General features: G+C 45.1%; 1 protein-coding gene across 1 annotated transcript in view; it reads left to right on the plus strand.

Moving 5' to 3' along the window:
• Lar (tyrosine-protein phosphatase Lar) overlaps positions 1 to 18,227 on the plus strand; it is a 326,150-nt gene that overhangs the window by 56,889 nt on the left and 251,034 nt on the right. Inside the window, exon 2 of the mRNA XM_075875343.1 lies at positions 7,354 to 7,583. The gene's annotated coding sequence lies outside the window, so the exon portion shown is untranslated. The remainder of the gene's footprint in view (positions 1 to 7,353; positions 7,584 to 18,227) is intronic.

An 18,227-nucleotide genomic window follows, 5' to 3' on the forward strand; every position in this document is an offset into this window, starting at 1 on the left:
TTCGCCGCTTGCGAGGGTCCTCTTTTGTTCTTTTCGCCCGATATAACATAGCTCTCGATCTCTTTAATGTCTCGTCTGCTCCTAAACACATAAACATGAAAAATATCCAAGCTACGCTTGTTTACGCACAGCGGAGCTCTTTCTGCGATGTCGCATTTAGTTTAACTGCTTTTTTTTTCTTAATATATTCTGGCTTACGCTACGCAAATCTTTTCCACTAGGATGGCATGTTCTCCTTTATTGCTGCCCATTAGCATTAATCGCCTTTGTCCCTGGAAAAAGCGGTCGCGAAGGTACCTAATCTTACGGGTCACTTTCTTTCTCAAATTCTTGATTACTGCGATCGCGACGGACGATTCTGAAGAACCAGCCAGTTTCGGAGGGGTTGAAGTCAATCAATCAATCAATCAATAAATAAATAAATAAATAAATAAATAAATAAAGTATTTATTTTTCACTTCAGAAAGCAGAGGGCATGGGAAGAAAAAGCTGTTGCGAGCTTCACTAGGCTTCCCAGCCGATTACAGTTCAGCATGCAGTGATGGCATACAGAAAGCAGTGTACATAAGTATAAACACACAGAAAGCATACATTATTCTACGCACAATATAAAACATCAAAAATAAGTTCAAAGCTGGCATTTTGGACATCACCTCACCAAAAAAGCATGAAGTGCAGACTTGTAACAATAAATGTCAAAATCAGTCTTGAATTATAGTCTTGAAGTCTTGAATTATATGTCTGCATGTTCCTCAGAATCTATAGGTTGGACAAGGAGCCATTGAATAATCATAGTTCATGTGTTCTACTGACATTAGTGCCCTTTTTTCACATCTTTCTCTTTCTTTCTTTAACTCGCTCTTTGCAAATGTGTGTGTTTTAAACTGTGTTTATTGGCACGTTGGTGCCTATGTATGGCGTCAGCTACAATGCCTCAATTGCATCAGGAGTTTTCGATATAAACTCTTTCAATGCCAAAAGCAGACGAATAAATGAAAGAAACACTCAGATATCAAGTGTCCATACTGCAGTACCTTGATGCACGTGGCTATGCTATACGTCGATTCGGCGTTCGTGACGCCAACCGGCAGCACAACATGACAACATATAATTACAACATGTTCTCTTCCTCCTCTCTCTCCCATCCTCATTTCCCTTCTCACCCTCCCGAAACTCCTCCTCAGCCTCACTTCGCTTTCCCTACCTCTTGATATACATGACTATGCAGCAAATGGTTATGCTGTACATGAATTTACTAGCGTTACGGCAAATGACACGAGGGGACGATGACAACAGCTCGTGTCCCTAAAATTATTGCACTTAAAGGGCCAGTCAACAGAATTAGACTTTTTCTGATCCCCCAAAGAAGTTCGGCAATTCGTATAGTAGACCACGGCGATCGCGTTTTGATTGATTTGACTGATATGTGAGGTGTAACGTCCCAAAACCACCATATGATTATGAGAGACGCCGTAGTGGAGGGCTCCGGAAATTTGGACCACCTGGGGTTCTTTAACGTGCACCTAAATCTGAGCACACGGGCCTACAACATTTCCACCTCCATCGGAAATGCAGCCGCCGCAGCCAGGATTCGCACCCGCGACCTGCGGGTCAGCAGCTGAGTACCTTAGCCACTAGGCCACCACGGCGGGACTAAGGTATGACGTTTTCCGAATATTACAGCGCTGCACGCACCGCGCAGAGCCTCCATTTCGAAAAAAAGTTCCCGCGCTCCTTTCCTACGCCTGGCCAATCCTCGCTTGACGAAACCGACTTGACGTAACACGCAGCTTGTCGAATGTTCTACACCAGCCACGACAGCGGGCTACGCCTTCCCTTCCCTGTGAGCGAGAAGATTAGCGAGACCGCGCGAAATTTTGAAACCAACTGAAACCGATGTTCTAATCCCTGTAACTTCCTTAACGCAGCACGTATTCGAGAAATTCCTGCGGCATCATGTTCACAAAGCGAAACTGCATACACTTTTCTCTATAACAATTTTTGGACCTCGGGGTTGTTTACTGGCGCTTTAAGAAAGTGGCACGGTCTCTTACGCATTAGCCTAAAACAACTGGAAGGCATATGCTCTCTTCTACGCCTCCTCCTCCTCCTCTGTCTATTGTGTTGATTCTCCGCGACCTACCGAAAGCTTGCTGCACTCGATATGCTTTTGCAGCGCCTCTGAGGTTAGTGTCCGTGTGGCCATTCGACGATGTCACGAGATTTAGTCGTCACGTGACCTCACGTTTTGCGGCGTCGTGGGCACGCTTCTGGCTACACATGACGTCTTTATGTCGTGTGATGACGCCATCAAGCGATAATTTTTTGCCGCAATCGCGTTGCCGCCGTCTCGGGTCGCTTTTTTCTAGCTTGATGAGACATCTATAGGATTTTCGACTTAAAAGGTTATTCATGTTGGTTGGTAAAACATCGGTGATCATCGTATATGTCCCACCGCACACCCACCGCTTTGCGGGGCTGTGGTTGTATATTTCGACACTAAAAGTCGAGGGGGGTTGCAATTTTGACTTGCTGGTATAACATAATAATTGATGGTAGCGCAGGCTAAGGACGAGGGCAAAAAAAAAAAAAAGACACATTCAACATGGCACAGCGCTCTGTTATCAAAAGTGTTGTGTTATCAACTATCAAAAGCCGATGTTCTCGCTAGCCAACCGACTTCTATCTTCTATATGTTTTCTAATACTCTCCTGACCACACCATTTTTAGCGACCTTTCGAGCATTACAAACCTTACCAGGAGTACAGATTTGCTGGTTACGTGGACGCCGACTGACGAGAACGCCTACAGGATCTTCAACGTATCTGAACTTCCTGAAATCCCCGACTCCACTCACATAGTCCAGCCAAGTTCTTTTCCCTGCACTCTCACTTATCGTTTATTCTATCACCCACTCGTATTCTCGGAGGCCCTTCTTGAATGTTAATGCAGTCGACAACGCCGTTGTTTCTACATTCTCACGGCTAGCTTGCGCCTAATTGACGACTCCCGTGAGCCACTGCAGTATTTTTTCATTCGTACCGTATTCCCCCTACTAAGATGGCCGGTACGTCTTCCTTTTTCACCTTCTCTGTTTTCTGTCGGTAATATTTACGTTATTCTCCACTATGACCTTCACTACGCTCTTTTGTTTTTTGTCTAACTCCACATAATGCGTGGGATGTCCTTTTTTCTTTATTTTTCGTTTAAGGAGCTAGCACTCAAGCTTCGTTTCTCCTCCTCCTTTTTTATACATTTTATTTTATCCTCACCACTCGCTTTTCGGCTGATCCACGAAGCTTATTCGCTATTCCGTACCGGTCTTTGCTTATTCAGAAAGGCGAAACGACTTTGGGCAGCATCGCGCAGTACAACGTGCGATATATAAATATAAGTAAGGTTTCAAAGCAAGAACTACAGTACGTATAGGAGCAGTGAAGTAAGGGCCGGTACCCATAAAACGGCGCAGATACTGAAACAAAGGCGCGGAAAAAAGCATTACAAAGACAATTGAGGTAGATACAGAAGAAAGATATAAGTTTGGAAGTAAATAATAAAGAGATAAAAAAGTGAGAAAAATTATTGAAAGAATCAAGGAATGAGGAAAACAAAGTAAAACTACAAAGAAAAGAAAAAACACAATAAAATGGGAGAGATCGCAAGAACAAGGCAGGACACGCAATAAGAACAGAATAAAAGAGGAAAACATAAAGGCGTTGCAGGGATGCGTCGCGGGGTGAAGGAATGGAGGCACATGAAGAGAAGAATAGCGTACGATGGCGTAAGCAGAGACTGGCTAAATCCCGCGAACTCGATGCAACATCCCTGGAGTCACATTGTAATCCAGGGCGAGGGTGGAGGAAAGGAGGATGGGTAGAGGAGATGGGGATTTGATGAAACGAGCAATTCACCGAGGTAGAACGACCCGCAAAAGAAAGAAAGAAAGAAAGAGAAAGAAAGAAAGACAGACAGAAAGAAAGAAAGAAAGAAAGAAAGAAAGAAAGAAAGAAAGAAAGAAAGAAAGAAAGAAAGAAAGAAAGAAAGAAAGAAAGAAAGAAAGAAAGAAAGAAAGAGAGAAAGCGATCCGTATCAGAATGGGGGCACGTCAGAGACGCTACGGCTAAGGGACTTTAGGTATGGTGGCCAAGAATGTGAAAGATTCAAAGGACGTTAACACAAAAGAGGGCGAGAGTGAAAGACCGGAATGGCGGAGACGGAAGAAGCAAAGGGAGCGACACGCGTTGTGGAAGGAAGCGAGGCGTAACTAAGCGTGTGCGCCGGCTTTGCCGCGTGCATTCCGGGCCACGCGGCCAAGCACCGTTAAAGGTTTCTTTTTCTCGTGGCGAGTTTTTTGCCGCTACTAGCGCGGATTGAATTATTACGCCGGGCACTGCGGCGAAGTGGAGGAGGCTAAGGACGGGAAACAGCTCAAGCGATGAAGGGCAGAGCGCTTAGGCTTTCGGCGCCGTTTGGTGAGACCAGATAAGTGAGTTTTGAGAAATGCGCAATCCCGTTTTAGTTTTTTTTTTTTTTCAGCTTTTAACGGTGAGTTCCGCAGAACAATCGAGTGTCTGCGTAACGTTACCGTAGCTGAGTGGTTCTCGCGGTGCTCATACTTGCCTGTAGCGTGTTTCCTGATTAAGTTTCTTTTCTCCCCCCCCTCTCTCTCCCCCTTCTTTTTTTTTTCTTTGGCAAAAATGTCTTCTCAGCGCTCTTCCGTTCGCATACTGTAGTGGTATACGATGGCGTGTGCTTCCTATTTTTGTTTAAATATGTTGCCCAATCTCGAAAGCAATGTACTTTAACAGAGCATCTCATATTTGGGACGTTAAACCCCACATATCAATCAATCGGAGCATCTCATAATAGCATCTTCAACAAAACGCAATGGTGCGCTCCGGGCCGTCCAGCGCTGCGGTGATTGGACGACGGAACAGAGATTGTTAGCATGGTGCAACCAGGGCACCATGCTACGCACTGTTATGATTTGTTGAATACGCCGTTAGTTGCGTTAATTAAATTACCATTTTCACTTGCATACCACGTGCACTCGTTAACACTGACTAGTGCGCGGGTAATGTGGTCCAGCTTTGACTAAGTGACGGCTAAAATTATCATCAGCAGCAGCAGCAGCCTGACTACATCCACTGCAGGACAAAGGCATCTCCCACGTTCCGCCCGTTAACCCGGTCCTGTGCTTGCTGCTCCCAATTTATACCCGCAAACTTCTTAATCTCATCTGCCCACCTAACCTTCTGTCTCCCCCTAACCCGCTTGCCTTCTCTGGGAATCCAGCTAGTTACCCTTAACGACCAGCGGTTATCCTGTCTACGCACTACATGCCCGGCCCATGTCCATTTCTTCTTCTTGATTTCAGCTATGATATCCTTAACCCCCGTTTGTTCCCTAATCCACTCTGCTCCATTCTTGTCTCTTATGGTTACACCTACCATTTTTCTTTCCATTGCTCGCTGCGTCGTCCTCAATTTAAGCTGAACCCTCTTTGTAAGTCTCCAGGGGTCTGCTCTGTAGCTAAGTACCGGCAAGATACAGCTGTTATATACTTTCCTCTTGAGGGATAGTGGCAATCTACCTGTCATAATTTGAGAGTGCTTGTCAAATGTGCTCCACCTCATTCTTATTCTTCTAGTTACTTCACTCTAGTGGTTCGGCTCCGGGGTTATTACCTGCCCTAAGTAGACATAGTCTTTTACAACTTGAAGTGCACTATTACCTAACTCGAAGCGCTGCTCTTTTCCTAGGTTGTTGTACATTACTTTCGTTTTCTGCAGATTCATTTCAATACCCACCTTTCTGATCTCCTTGTCTAACTCTGTAATCATAAGTTGCAATTCGTCCCCTGAGTTACTCAGCAATGCAATGTCATCGGCGAAGCGCAGGTTACTAAGGTACTCTCCATTAACTCTTATCCCTAACTGTTCCCATTCTAGGCTTCTGAAAACCTCCTGTAAGCACGCGGTAAATAGCATTGTGGAGATTGTGTCCCCCTGCTTTACACCTTTCTTGATTGATATTCTGTTGCTTTCTTTATGAAGCACTAAGGTAGCAGTTCATCCACTGTAGATTTCTTCCAATATGTTTATATATACTTCATCGAAGCCCTGATTCCGCAGTGGCTGCATGACGGCTGATATTTCTACTGAATCAAACGCCTTCTCGTAATCTATGAAGGCTATGTATAGTGGTTGGTTATATTCTGGGCATTTCTCTATTACCTGATTGATAGTATGAATGTGGTCGATTGTTGAGTAGCCTGTTCAAAATCCTGCTTGTTCCTTTGGTTGATTGAATTCTAATGTTTTCTTTACTCTGTTAGCAATTACCTTTGTAAAAATCTTTTATACTACAGAAAGCAAGCTAATCGGCCTGTAATTCTTCAAGTCCTTGTCATCTCCTTTCTTATGTATTAAGATGATGTTAGCGTTCTTCCAAGACTCTGGTACTCTTCCCGTCAGGAGACACCTCGTAAACAGGGTGGCTAGTTTTTCTAACGCAATCCCTCCTCCATCTTTCAGCAAATCTGATGTTACCTGATCCTCACCAGCAGCTTTGCCTCTTTGCATGCTCTCCAAAGCTTTTCCGACTTCTAAAATAGTGGGCATTGACTAGGGGCATCGATCGCTGACTGTGGCTGTTACAACACCGTTTTCTCCTTTTGGACAATGAAAAACCATCACGTGGTCACGTGAGGAATAACCTTATTGTCGATGCTGTACCATGCAGCAACACATGTGAATCCCGAACGCTGCAGCCATCTTTTGTCAGCGCACTCAGTTGGGCTGGTCGTCTCTACATGACAATGGGTGGGTTTGCAAACACGGAGATGAAACAGGACACACAAAGCGCAATCTTCAGCTAGTTTAAACGAAAGAAAGAATAAGGGAAGCATAATATATACATGTCACACAAGGTGCGCGCTTTACTATCACTATATAGGTTCTGAAAAGCCATAGTTGTTTATCCAATAACGTCGAGGAAGTTACACCAACACATGGAATGCGCAAGTTTCTGCATTACATAGGGAAAATGCAGGATCCTTGGCCAGTAACCCAACGTACTCAGTTTTCATCAACCCCAAGTTTTTAGGCTGCAACTGAAATATATACTTTTCTATAGCATCTGCCATGTGTGCATTGGAGAGTTTTAAGAAGAACGTCAAGCGGAAACACTGAATCAAATGAGGTACGCAGAGCACTCGTCCAGGTTCAATGATATCCTGGGCAAGGCAAGAATAAACTTACTCACCCAATCTATCAATCGACCAATCAATCAATCAAGTGTACAGTCTTGTCCTACTTCTTTATCTTACCACGTAACTCTTCCCCCTCGCAGCTGGGCACTTCTACTGGCTTCGTTCCCGCCATAGTGAAATGGTCGTCGAAGCACCTGCGACACCACGGTTAGAGGTGAAAAGGTCGTGCCTGCCCTCTAGTGGACGTGGATGATGACACACGTGTTTGCGCCAGTGTTCACGATGTCCTATTTCAAGGCTGTGCGCACCTTCGTCTTCGCGACGTGCCCGCTAAGAACGTGCGCTTCCCGTCAGCCAAGCCAGAACAGAGGTAAGTTAACTTTCGAAGCGTACAGTGTACGTTCCAGCGCGGAGAGATAGAGAGAGGGTTCCATTCTTTTGATGGCGATCCTGCCATGTGCGATGTTTAGTTTCTCCGCCTCGCCAGTTAGTTAAATTACATATGCTCAGCTTTTACAGAAAGACAAACACTTTCTAACGTGTTCGAATGCCTGGCCCGCGCATTTCTATACCATCGACTGCGTTCCCCGAGCTCCAACTGAGAACCTTTAGCATAAGGGCGCGCTCGCGGGAGTTGGCGCCTGTACTGCTTCGACAGACATCGGTCGGCAGCTCAGATACTTGCTGGGTTGTCACCACATCCAGTTAGGATGATAGACAGAACTAAAACCACTTCGCTGTCAAGAGCGGTCGTATTCGCTGCACAATCTTTTTGTATAACAGGGTTGACGGTTGGGCGAGCTGGTGCCTTGACATAGAAACCATTGTGAGGGCGCAACTAAACGCAATGCACAAGAAGAAACAGACGCCTGTCCAGCTCCTGTCTTCGCCTCTGTCTTCCTGTATGTTGAGTTCAGTTGCGCCCTTACGATGGTTTCTATGCCTTTTGTGTAGTCACCAGAGATCGGACCCATGAGAGCAAACTGCTAGCCTTACTTCATGTAACATTTATCTCATGTCTTCACTGCAACGTAGTGATGTTTATCGTGATACATAGATGTGCCGAGGTGTATGTGCCCTGTTACTGGAATGTTATGAAGCATTTGTGTTCTGTACATACTGTAAATATTTTTTTCTACACATCTCATGCCCACCGTGCATGTGGGGACAGCTTACTGCTCTCCCATAGTTGAGTACCAAGTGCTCAATATTGTTAAATATTTTTTCTAAACACATCAGCAGTCACATGCCAGGACGGCATTATGCTCTCCCGCAGTAGAGTACTATGTACTCTAAATCGCTCGCCATCCGGGTTTTCAAGATCCGCTGAAACTTTACTGTGTCGCATGAGGTTGGGTGTGGAATTTACGAATGCGTACTCTCATCTCTTTGGAATGGCGAGCACTTTGGCATGCAACATCTGCGTCTGCGAGGAAACGCTTGAACATTTTCTATGCCATTGCCCAGCATACCAGTCTGAACGACGTATAATGGGAGCCAAGCTCTGTCAGCTGGATTCACGGCCGCTTACAGAAGAGAAGATCCTGGGACCTTGGTTGACGGTTTCCTGCGCGCGCAAAGCCACGAAAGCTCTCTTGTACTTCTTAAGGACCACCAGACTTCACGACCACTTGTGAAAGAACAGTGTGAGACCGTGCTGTGTAGCCTCGAGCTGACTATTCATCCTTCTCTTTCTTACTCCTCTTCTTTTCTATCTCTTTCCATTCTAATAGTCTCCCTTTCCCCCACCCCAAGTGTACGGTAGCCAACCGAGCCAATCTTGGTTAACCTCCCTGCTTTTCTTCTCTATTTATCTCTCGTTCTCTTTCTCTCTCTCTCTCTCTTTTTAAATCGCTAAGCAATTTTTCAAACACATTCCTAGCTTTGTCCTGCAGCACAGGAACTGTGATCTTTTTGCGTCTTACATCTTTTATCGGTGTTAGCTGAATCTGACATCCTGGACTCGAAATCAAATCTACGTCGTATCGTCCTACGCAAGGCAATTAAAACGCCTTTACCGCGACATTATTTCTGGCAAGAGCAACGCACACCTTACAACAAAAGAATGATGAACACAACGGGGGACATGTCATCGAAACTAGTTGTAGCTCGGTGACTCCCCCAACCCGTTCTTTACGTCGCGTTTCATCACTGGTACAGCTGTACTGCGCACCCCTACACTCGGCCCCTGGATTACTGTGAGGGTCACAGACATAGACGTAGTGCATCCCCCTCCCCTTTACCACCCCTGCCGCCCACTGTTGTCCATTAATACGTCCATTAATCACAAGACACGGGGTTGCAGCAATGTCTGCGACCCACCATCTCGTTTCGTCGTGGTGCCTCTGTAACGGCACGTGATTCTGTGGATCTGTATGGCTCAAACCACACAGTCGGCCTCAGGCACGCCAAAAGCACTGTGTTGCGCAGTAGTCCATGTGGGCGGTGCACAATTTCACCGTCTACTACATATGTCTCGCCTTCTTGAACCAGTCCTGCCACCCAAACCAAATTCGAGGATCCTAGATGTAATCAGTTACATCCCGAATTCAGAATCACTTCCTAACTTGAACTTGACTTGCCCCCGCGTTCAATGCAGCGCGTATGAAACGCGTTTGTGCTGTCTCGGCACCGCCTAAAGACAGCTCGTTCGAAAAGCGTTTGAGCCGCATTAAAGGCGGTGGCAAGTCAAGAAGCGTTTCTGCATACGGGGGTGCGCCTTCATCTCACGAGACCATCAGATTATTAAAACGAAAGCCTTATATGCCTTACGAAGAACGACAACTGACCATCGCTGACGGTGGTGGCGTATGCACAAAATGATGTACAAAAACATTACACCATCTCCCACTAAAGGGAACCACGAGTAGCATGCGAGCAGCCTATATATGGGGTCGACTTAAATTTCCCTTCAAGCGCACCTTGCCCATTGTTAACGCGTCCTTGCAAGTGGAAAACACCACTTGCAGTTTCTGTCACTGTTAATCGTCTCGAACTCTTATTGGAGCACGCCGTAGTATAGTTTCAAGGGGGTGGAAAAGGGAAGTGAGGGCGAGGAGCAGAGATGTGACTTTGGAGAGGAGGGATATAACGAGAGGAGAGAGTAATACATGCCACTGAAAGAGAAAAACAGAGAGAAGGAAAGGCAGAAAGAAAAAGGTGGAGAGAGTGAGTGAAACAGCCCTATTTGGTCCACAAGGGACGCCACTAAACTAAACGTCACTTGGCTAGTTCCACTCGGACACGGTCAGGTTTCCTCGTGCAGGCCTTCAGGGAAAAACAAAGAAAATCAAAGAAAGTGAGATGAAGATATACGGTGTGGGAGAAAGAGATAGAAAGACGAAGCGAGCAATACGCTGATGGAGAGAAAGAAATGGAAGATGGAGAAAGTAAGGTGTAAAGAGCGAGAAACAGAAAGGAATAGGAAGGGGTGTGCGACAGTATTGCCACCAACTCCGCTGCTGCCTCAGTATTTGATTTTACCACCAGTGCGATGCTGTCGTACTCTTTTTATGCCTGAATGCGTATGCCGACATTGAAGACGAGAAAAAAATGTGCTTGTTGGCCGCGAGTCCCGCAGAATATGAACGTATACTTACTATTATTACTACTGTTATTATTATCAGTAGTATTATTAGTAGTTGTTGTAATAGTATAGTAGCAGTAGTAGTAGTAGAAGTAGTAGTAGTAGTAGGTTTGGATATATGCAAAGACAGAGATAAAACAGGAAGAGAAAAGGTTGACAACTGCCACCGGCGCACATAGTAATTCACGCCTACTCATTACGGAAGGGGGAAACATAGAGTGATAGAAGATAGGAGAGAAGTGAAGTTGAAAGTAAGGCAAATAACACAAACGGGGACACAAACAAGCAGTCCCACGGGAAAAGACCTTTAAATGCGACGTCAAATCGGTTCTGTTTTTTTTGTTTGTTTTTTTAAGCCTGGCTCAATAGGCCTGGTCACTTGAATCCTGTGTCATTTCTATTAACCTAGTCGAGAAAATAAAATCAAGAAGTGGGTGCGGGACATCTAAAAGAGCCTTCATGGCGTCTACCTGGTACAACACAGAAAACAGGGAGGAATGAAAACAGAAAGGCCCAGTAACTGCATATAAGGTCATTCACGTTGACCTTATCCGGACAGTTGACCGGCCGCTCACCTTCTATTCTTTCTTTACATTGCTGGAGGTGTGAGGGCTCTGCGAGATTTGGTAAATGCGAAATTTCGCACCGAGTAAGGAATACCGAACCGAACACTACTACTACTGCAACTACTACTACTACTACTACTACTACTACTACTACTACTACTACTACTACTACTACTACTACTACTTTCTTTGCTAATGAAGGGAAAGCTTATCATATGGTTGAGGCATGGCTTGTCGATTATGATGGTAGCACATGCGTGAATCAACCGTCGATTAACTTCTATGAGGATGAAATCGAATGCGTTAACGCATTCGTTAACGCACGTTCGTTAACGCACGAGTTAACGCACGTGGGAGTCTACGCGAATAAGTATGACTGTTAATTAACAGTTATACTTATTCGCGTAGACTCCCACGTGTGTTGGAATTAAAGGTTTGCAGGTTTAGGGTGTGAAAGTCAGTAGTGATGACACATATTTAGAAATTTAATTAGCTTAGCTGAACGAAAATAGCAGCCCGCCGCCGGTGGAATCGAAACAAATGATCAGATTTTGTTGTAGTTCTGTCACACACACGCGCGCGCGTGCGTGCGCGTTTTCGCAAACAAAGAAAAGGAGTTTGAGAAACTATATTAGAAAAACTCATTTTTGCCAGCGCGTATATTTCTGGTTGCATGCCACTCTAGATAGCATAGATAATGATATTAAAACGTATCAGAGGATAGGAAAATGTAATAAAAAACAATATAATGAATTGTCCAAGTGTGCCTGCACCGATGTTTACTACTCGCATGTCAGCTAAGTTTAAGCTTTTATAGGTGCAGTAGTCAAATTTCAAAGCCGTTTATGATTAGTTCGATGTTACAGGTAATTTAATAATGCCACTGAAACTCTTCGCCATCGTGAAGGGCCGGTTACCGGTCGTAATATGTTCCATAACGTTAAAACGATTAACCTTAAAGCGACGCTAACGGACATTATTTGCCGCGAACATATTCGCAATCTGCCAGAGATAAATGCTGCAGATGTGCAAGCCGCTACTTCGGTGTTTTTACTCGCTGAATCATGTCGCCGATTGTTCCACTGTCCCACCTTGGAGATGAAAAAAGCCACCAAAATGGCCGCCGTGAAGGTCGTTCAGAACGCCTGGTTTCGCCGTGCTCCTAACGGGTGCCTCGTGTGGTGTTCCTGTGGTCGAGAGCCATTAATCAGCGGGGAGCCGCCAAAGCAAGGGACGAACGAGGGGAAGACAATGTGGCAAAGTAATCCAAGGGCAGCTGACATAGGGCTCCAATGACAGAATGAAAGCAGAACACGCGAGAGGGCGCTAAATGAAACCGCACGAAGGACGTCAGGGAAGGAAGAGGGAAACGGTCCTTCACCTCCTAACCTCCTCTGCATTGACTCTGCTTGACTCGTTTTTTTGTCTTTTATTTTTTCTCCCAGGGGCCGACGACGAAGACAAGTCGTAGCCGGCTTCTCACGAGTACGATTAGTTCCCTCTCTTCTCAGCGTATAGGCGTTAGCCCTTCCTTTTATTCTCGGAAAAAAAAGAAGAAAAAAGACAAGACTTTCTTTCACATCTCGTTCCAAGATGAATGACCGTATCATAGTGGCTCGTTTCACACCACCACCGCGGAGAGCTGACATATACGGTACGACGCCTTGGACCACGACGGGCACGTCAAAGCGACGCCATCGACGCTGCCAAAGACAGCGAATATGTGACAACGCGCGTGACAAGTAGCTCTTGTCCTCGTGGACAATGCCTGTAGAGCAGTTGTCTGCTCTTCGCTACCGCTTCCATTTGTATATACGAGCACGTATTTCCCGAGCTCCCATCTTGACGGGTGTTGCGCTTGGGCACGGGGGTGCGGAATGCATTCCTGGCGGCAGCGGTAGCTTTATGGTAGGGGCGACATGTCAGCACACCAGTGCAGTTAAATTCAGGTGCATGTTGATAAACCACAGGTGGTCAAAATGAATTCGGGGTTACCCCGCTGTACCACGTGTCTCATAACCCAAGAGATGTTTTACTTAAGAACCCACAAGGAAATATTGTTTGCTTCAATTCGGGTTATCACTGTCTAGGAATTTTTTTTATCGTGATAGCAATTACATAGGCACATTTTGGCCCTTATGTTTCTTATCCAGTCCAAATCATTAACGTAGCCCAACGCGTCGTATGTTCCATGTGCGAATGAAGGCTTGCGAACTCTGCAAGTAGATGCAGCTCAAACAGGAATGAAACGTCCAGCGGCTCCATCGGGCAAACGAACATGAACGGGTGCCGCTAGAGGGGGACTGCTGCGTCGCTCGGGCAGTAGTGGTGTACTTTCATCGAAAAAGTGCGGTGGCGCTGGATATATCACGCTATTTTCACTAAGATCAGCAGACAGCTCATACGTTCGCACGTGCTATGCTCTGAGCACCTGGCGCTAAAGTGACAGAGAACCTTGAAAGCACTTCATTTCTTGGAGCGGCCATGTTTCCTTCTGCCAGAATTTTGCAGAACAACTCTAAGGTACTCGGCTGCTGACCCGCTGTTCGTGGGATTTAATCTCGGCTGCGGCGGCTGCATTTTCGATGGAGGCGGAAATGTTGCAGGCCCGTGTGCTCAGATTTGGGTGCGCGTTAAAGAACCCCAGGTGCTTGAAATTTCCGGAGCTCTCGACTACGGCGTCTATCATGATCATATGATGGTTTTGGGACGTTAAACCCCACATATCAATCAATCAATTTGCAGAGCAACTCCCGGTCAGACCTTAATGGATTTGGCGACTAAAGTTACTTCGTAGAACATGCAATTTGCTGCGATCAAAATTGTGGCTTCACCCTTGCGGCAATATGTGCTTTTTGTGTTGTTTAATGCAACTACCTCAGACATCCTCTACTACAGCTTATCGTTTGAACCCCGAAGGCTTGTTTGTCCGTTTCGTTTCTTCTAGCCCCAAGCAGGCTGAAAGAAAGAGTTCTCAAAGAAAAGAAGTCACAGAAATTTTTCTGAGACGCTGTAACTTGAGCGTTAATTGTACTACGCTGCAAGGGCCGCGAAAGTCGTTCTGCATTTACTGAAAACATTACGCGAAAACCATGTCTTGTATTTTTTGGGGGTAACATAATTTACCACATCGATGATCCCTTTTTTTTTTGTGACGAGTGGCGACTGCTGTCGTGGAACTGCCGCATTTGCTCGCATATTACCTGACCTGTCTCCTAATTGAAATGCGGCTGATACATCGCTGATATAACAGCTAGGAAGTGGACCCTGTGGTGGTGCGATGGGAGCTACACTAACACCGGCCGCTCAACCAGTGTGGCCAACCTGTGGAGGCAGTGTTAACATACAGCCCTCCACACGCGTGGTATACTAACCAATTATGCTTAAGAACGAGTGTCCGGAACAACATATCTTAATAAATATTGGGAAGCTCCGTTTGGCATTATAATGCTTCGGATAATAACTGCCGTCTAATACTTGCTGTTGTAGCAGCGGCTGCATTTTCGACGGAGGCGAAAATGCTGTAGGAAAGTGTGCTCATATTTATATATATATATATATTTTTTATTTTTTTTTTTATTTAATTTCAGACAACCCGTGTACACAGTTTGCCTAGGGGATCGGCGTAAAGGCAAAGAAAGCCTGACAAAGCGCCAACCCCCTATGTACACACATACATAAACAGGTTATATATAGCAGTACAAAAATTGAGAAATTGAGATACATACAATATCAAAAAACATTTACAATTTTTTTTTTTTTACATCAAGCCAGTATTAACAAAGAAATGAACAGCAATTATGAATTAGCACATAAAGAAATAATAAGAGACTATTTACGCACAACAAACAGGCAGACAAAAGCAAAAAAAAAAAAATTCATAAAGTCACAGCAGCACATAAAAGTTACATAAAATAAAATGAATCGAAAGAGGTATGAGAATCTGTTTGAGTTTTTAGAAGGAATGTGTGTATCTTCTTTTTGAAAACATAAATGGAGGAACTTTGTTCAATTAATGCCATCACAGTGGGGTGTTCATTAAGAAAGTGGGGAATTTGGTAAGTTAGTTTTTGTGTACCGTAATTTGTACGAAGCGTGTCTTTCTTGAAACTAATATGTCGTAAATTATGACTGTGGTTACGCTCGTGATACTTCCTGAAAAATTCAATTCGATTAGATTTAACTTCACGATATATAATCATTGCTAATTTTTTATATCGGATATTATTAATGACTAGCAGTCTATGTTTTTCGAAAAAAGGGGCTGTGTGCGAACGAAAAGGTAGAAGTTCAATTAATCGCACAGCTCGTTTTTGTAATAGATATAAATTTTTGAGGTTAGTTTTTGTCGTCGTTCCCCAAATCAGAAGACAATAGTGAAGGTGCGAATGTATGGTTGCGTAATAAATCTGTCTTTTTAACCATACTGGTAATAGGCTGCGCAACGTGCATAGTATGCCAACTGCTCGAGAGATGTTTTTTCGCAAGTAATTTATATGCACAGACCAATCTAAATATTCGTGAAAAAAGACACCGAGAAATTTAAGAGACGCAACGCGTTCAATAGGCTGTCCCTGAAAGCTAATAATATTCTTACTAATGTATGTTTTGTTACGAGGTCTAAAAACAACAAATTTTGTTTTTTTAGCATTTAGATTTAACCTGTTGGCCCTAAGCCATGTAGATAAGTTTTGTAGCCAAATATTCGCTTTCAACATAAGGTCGTCAATATCTGGCCCAGAGAAGAATACATTCGTGTCATCGGCGTACAAAATAATGTCAGGTGTAAGAGGTATGTTAACTATATCATTTATGTACATAATAAACAAGAGTGGGCCAAGGATTGACCCTTGTGGCACGCCGCATGTAATTTTACCGAATTCAGATTTCGCATTACCAATATTGGTGTATTGCACACGGTTTTCTAGGTAACTTTTTACAATGTCTAGAGCTATACCTCTGACACCGTATCTGGATAGTTTGAGCAGTAAAACATCATGCTTAACGGAATCAAATGCTTTTTTAAAGTCAAGGAAAAGCCCTACCGTGAATAGTTTTTTTTTCTATGTTGTCAACTATTTTATCTTTTGGGTGCGAGTTAACGAACCGCAGGTGGTCTGAATTTCCGGAGCCTTCCACTAAGGCGTCTCTGATAATGATACGGTGGTTTTGGGACGTTAAACTCCACATATCCATCAGTCAGTATTTGCTGTTCTCGTAACTTACAAGTGACGTCAGTTCCTGTCTTCCATCCACCATCACTGAGCACATACGTCACAGGGACCGCGCCGGGTTCACGTTCGTGTGGCGGATCGTTTGGCGCAGTGCGCGTGTTTTGATCACTCGCCATGCGCATATGACGAAGAACAATCGATCAGGAGATTGGGCAACCAGCAGCGAAGCAATGTGTTGACTGCGGTACTCGGATCCTCCGTGTATATAGGGACCAAGTCCATGGTGTCACAAGTAACGGGTGGAAACAACTTCGCGGGATATTTGGAAACACAGCTCACCAGTTGTGAAATGACGCCCACGTACACGCGCGCAAGTTTTTTCAGTCATGAGGTCATTCCTGTTTATGTGCACACGAGCCATGTTCTCCGCTTCTAAGACAGCTCTTCCGCGCGGGTGCGCGGTTTTGTCGTCACTTTTGGCAAACAGTAAACGTCCTCGCTTCTGTTCCCCCCTTTTTAAGTCATCAACACTCACTTCTCGTTCGGCAGTCAAACGTCGCACAAATAAATCACCATTGCGACGTATGATGGAACAGATATGCAAGAACCGCGCAGTTTGACTCGCAGCCATATCCTCTGTGGTGGCGGCGGCGCATATGCCGAGATCTTATCCCAGAGTTCCGCGGTGTGACCTACTTGAAAGTTATGTATTGTCACACGCGTGTGCTTTTTTTTACTTTTTTATGTGGTCCGGCTTCCCCCACTTGAAAGTTTGTTTACCACCGCTCGTCGAAAACCTCGCCGCAATGTTTGGAAAGTCGCCCGCGCCGCGGTGGTCTCGTGGCTAAGGTACTCGGCTGCTGACCCGCAGGTCGCGGGATCGAATCCCGGCTGCGACGGCTGCATTTTAGATTGAAGCGAAAATGATGTAGGCCCGTGTACTCAGATTTGGGTGCACGTTAAAGAACCCCGGGTGCTTGAAATTTCCGGAGCCCTTCACTATGGCGTCTCTCATAATCAAACGGTGGTTTGGGGACGTTAAAACTCTCATATCAATCAATGTTTGGAAAGTTCGCGATTGTGCCAGATCATTGTACTACTCGCCAGATACGGATAAAGACCTTAAAGCGATGACACGGGCACCGGTGGTAACGCGAGAAAGCTCGATCAGGCAAGTATAAAAACTAATGTTTTTCGCAGACGAGCGAATTAGTGAGCTATCGACGTCCGTGCCCACGGCGGTCATTTTGTAGCAAGCGTTACTTGTACTTTGAGTCTTTCTTTTTTTGTTCACAAGTTCACCCCAGTAAAAAGATTCCTGCTTGACCGGCTTAAGACTTGCGTCCTTCGCCGTGACAGCTACATCACACCATAACAGCAAACCCAGGCACAGACTTTCTGTACTGTCTCACTAGAACAGAGCAAAAGAGCTGTAGAACGACACTGCGGTTAAATTTAGCTCTCTGTCACCATTGCGTGACCTCGATGCGTCTGTCTGCTCGGCCATCCTGACCCTCCCCCTTTCCCCCTTCCATACCTTTTTTTCTTGTCCCCTCGTCTAAGAGGACATTTAGACCGAGGTAATGGCGCCATTAACCCTTCCTATTTTGTCTTGATGATCTCCCCGTAAGGGTGGGCGGAGTCGCCGCGACTGAAGACGTCGACCAACTGGGGCCGCAATTGTACGT

Source organism: Rhipicephalus microplus, chromosome 10 (genome assembly GCF_043290135.1).
Source record: "Rhipicephalus microplus isolate Deutch F79 chromosome 10, USDA_Rmic, whole genome shotgun sequence".
Classification (NCBI taxonomy): domain Eukaryota; kingdom Metazoa; phylum Arthropoda; class Arachnida; order Ixodida; family Ixodidae; genus Rhipicephalus; species Rhipicephalus microplus.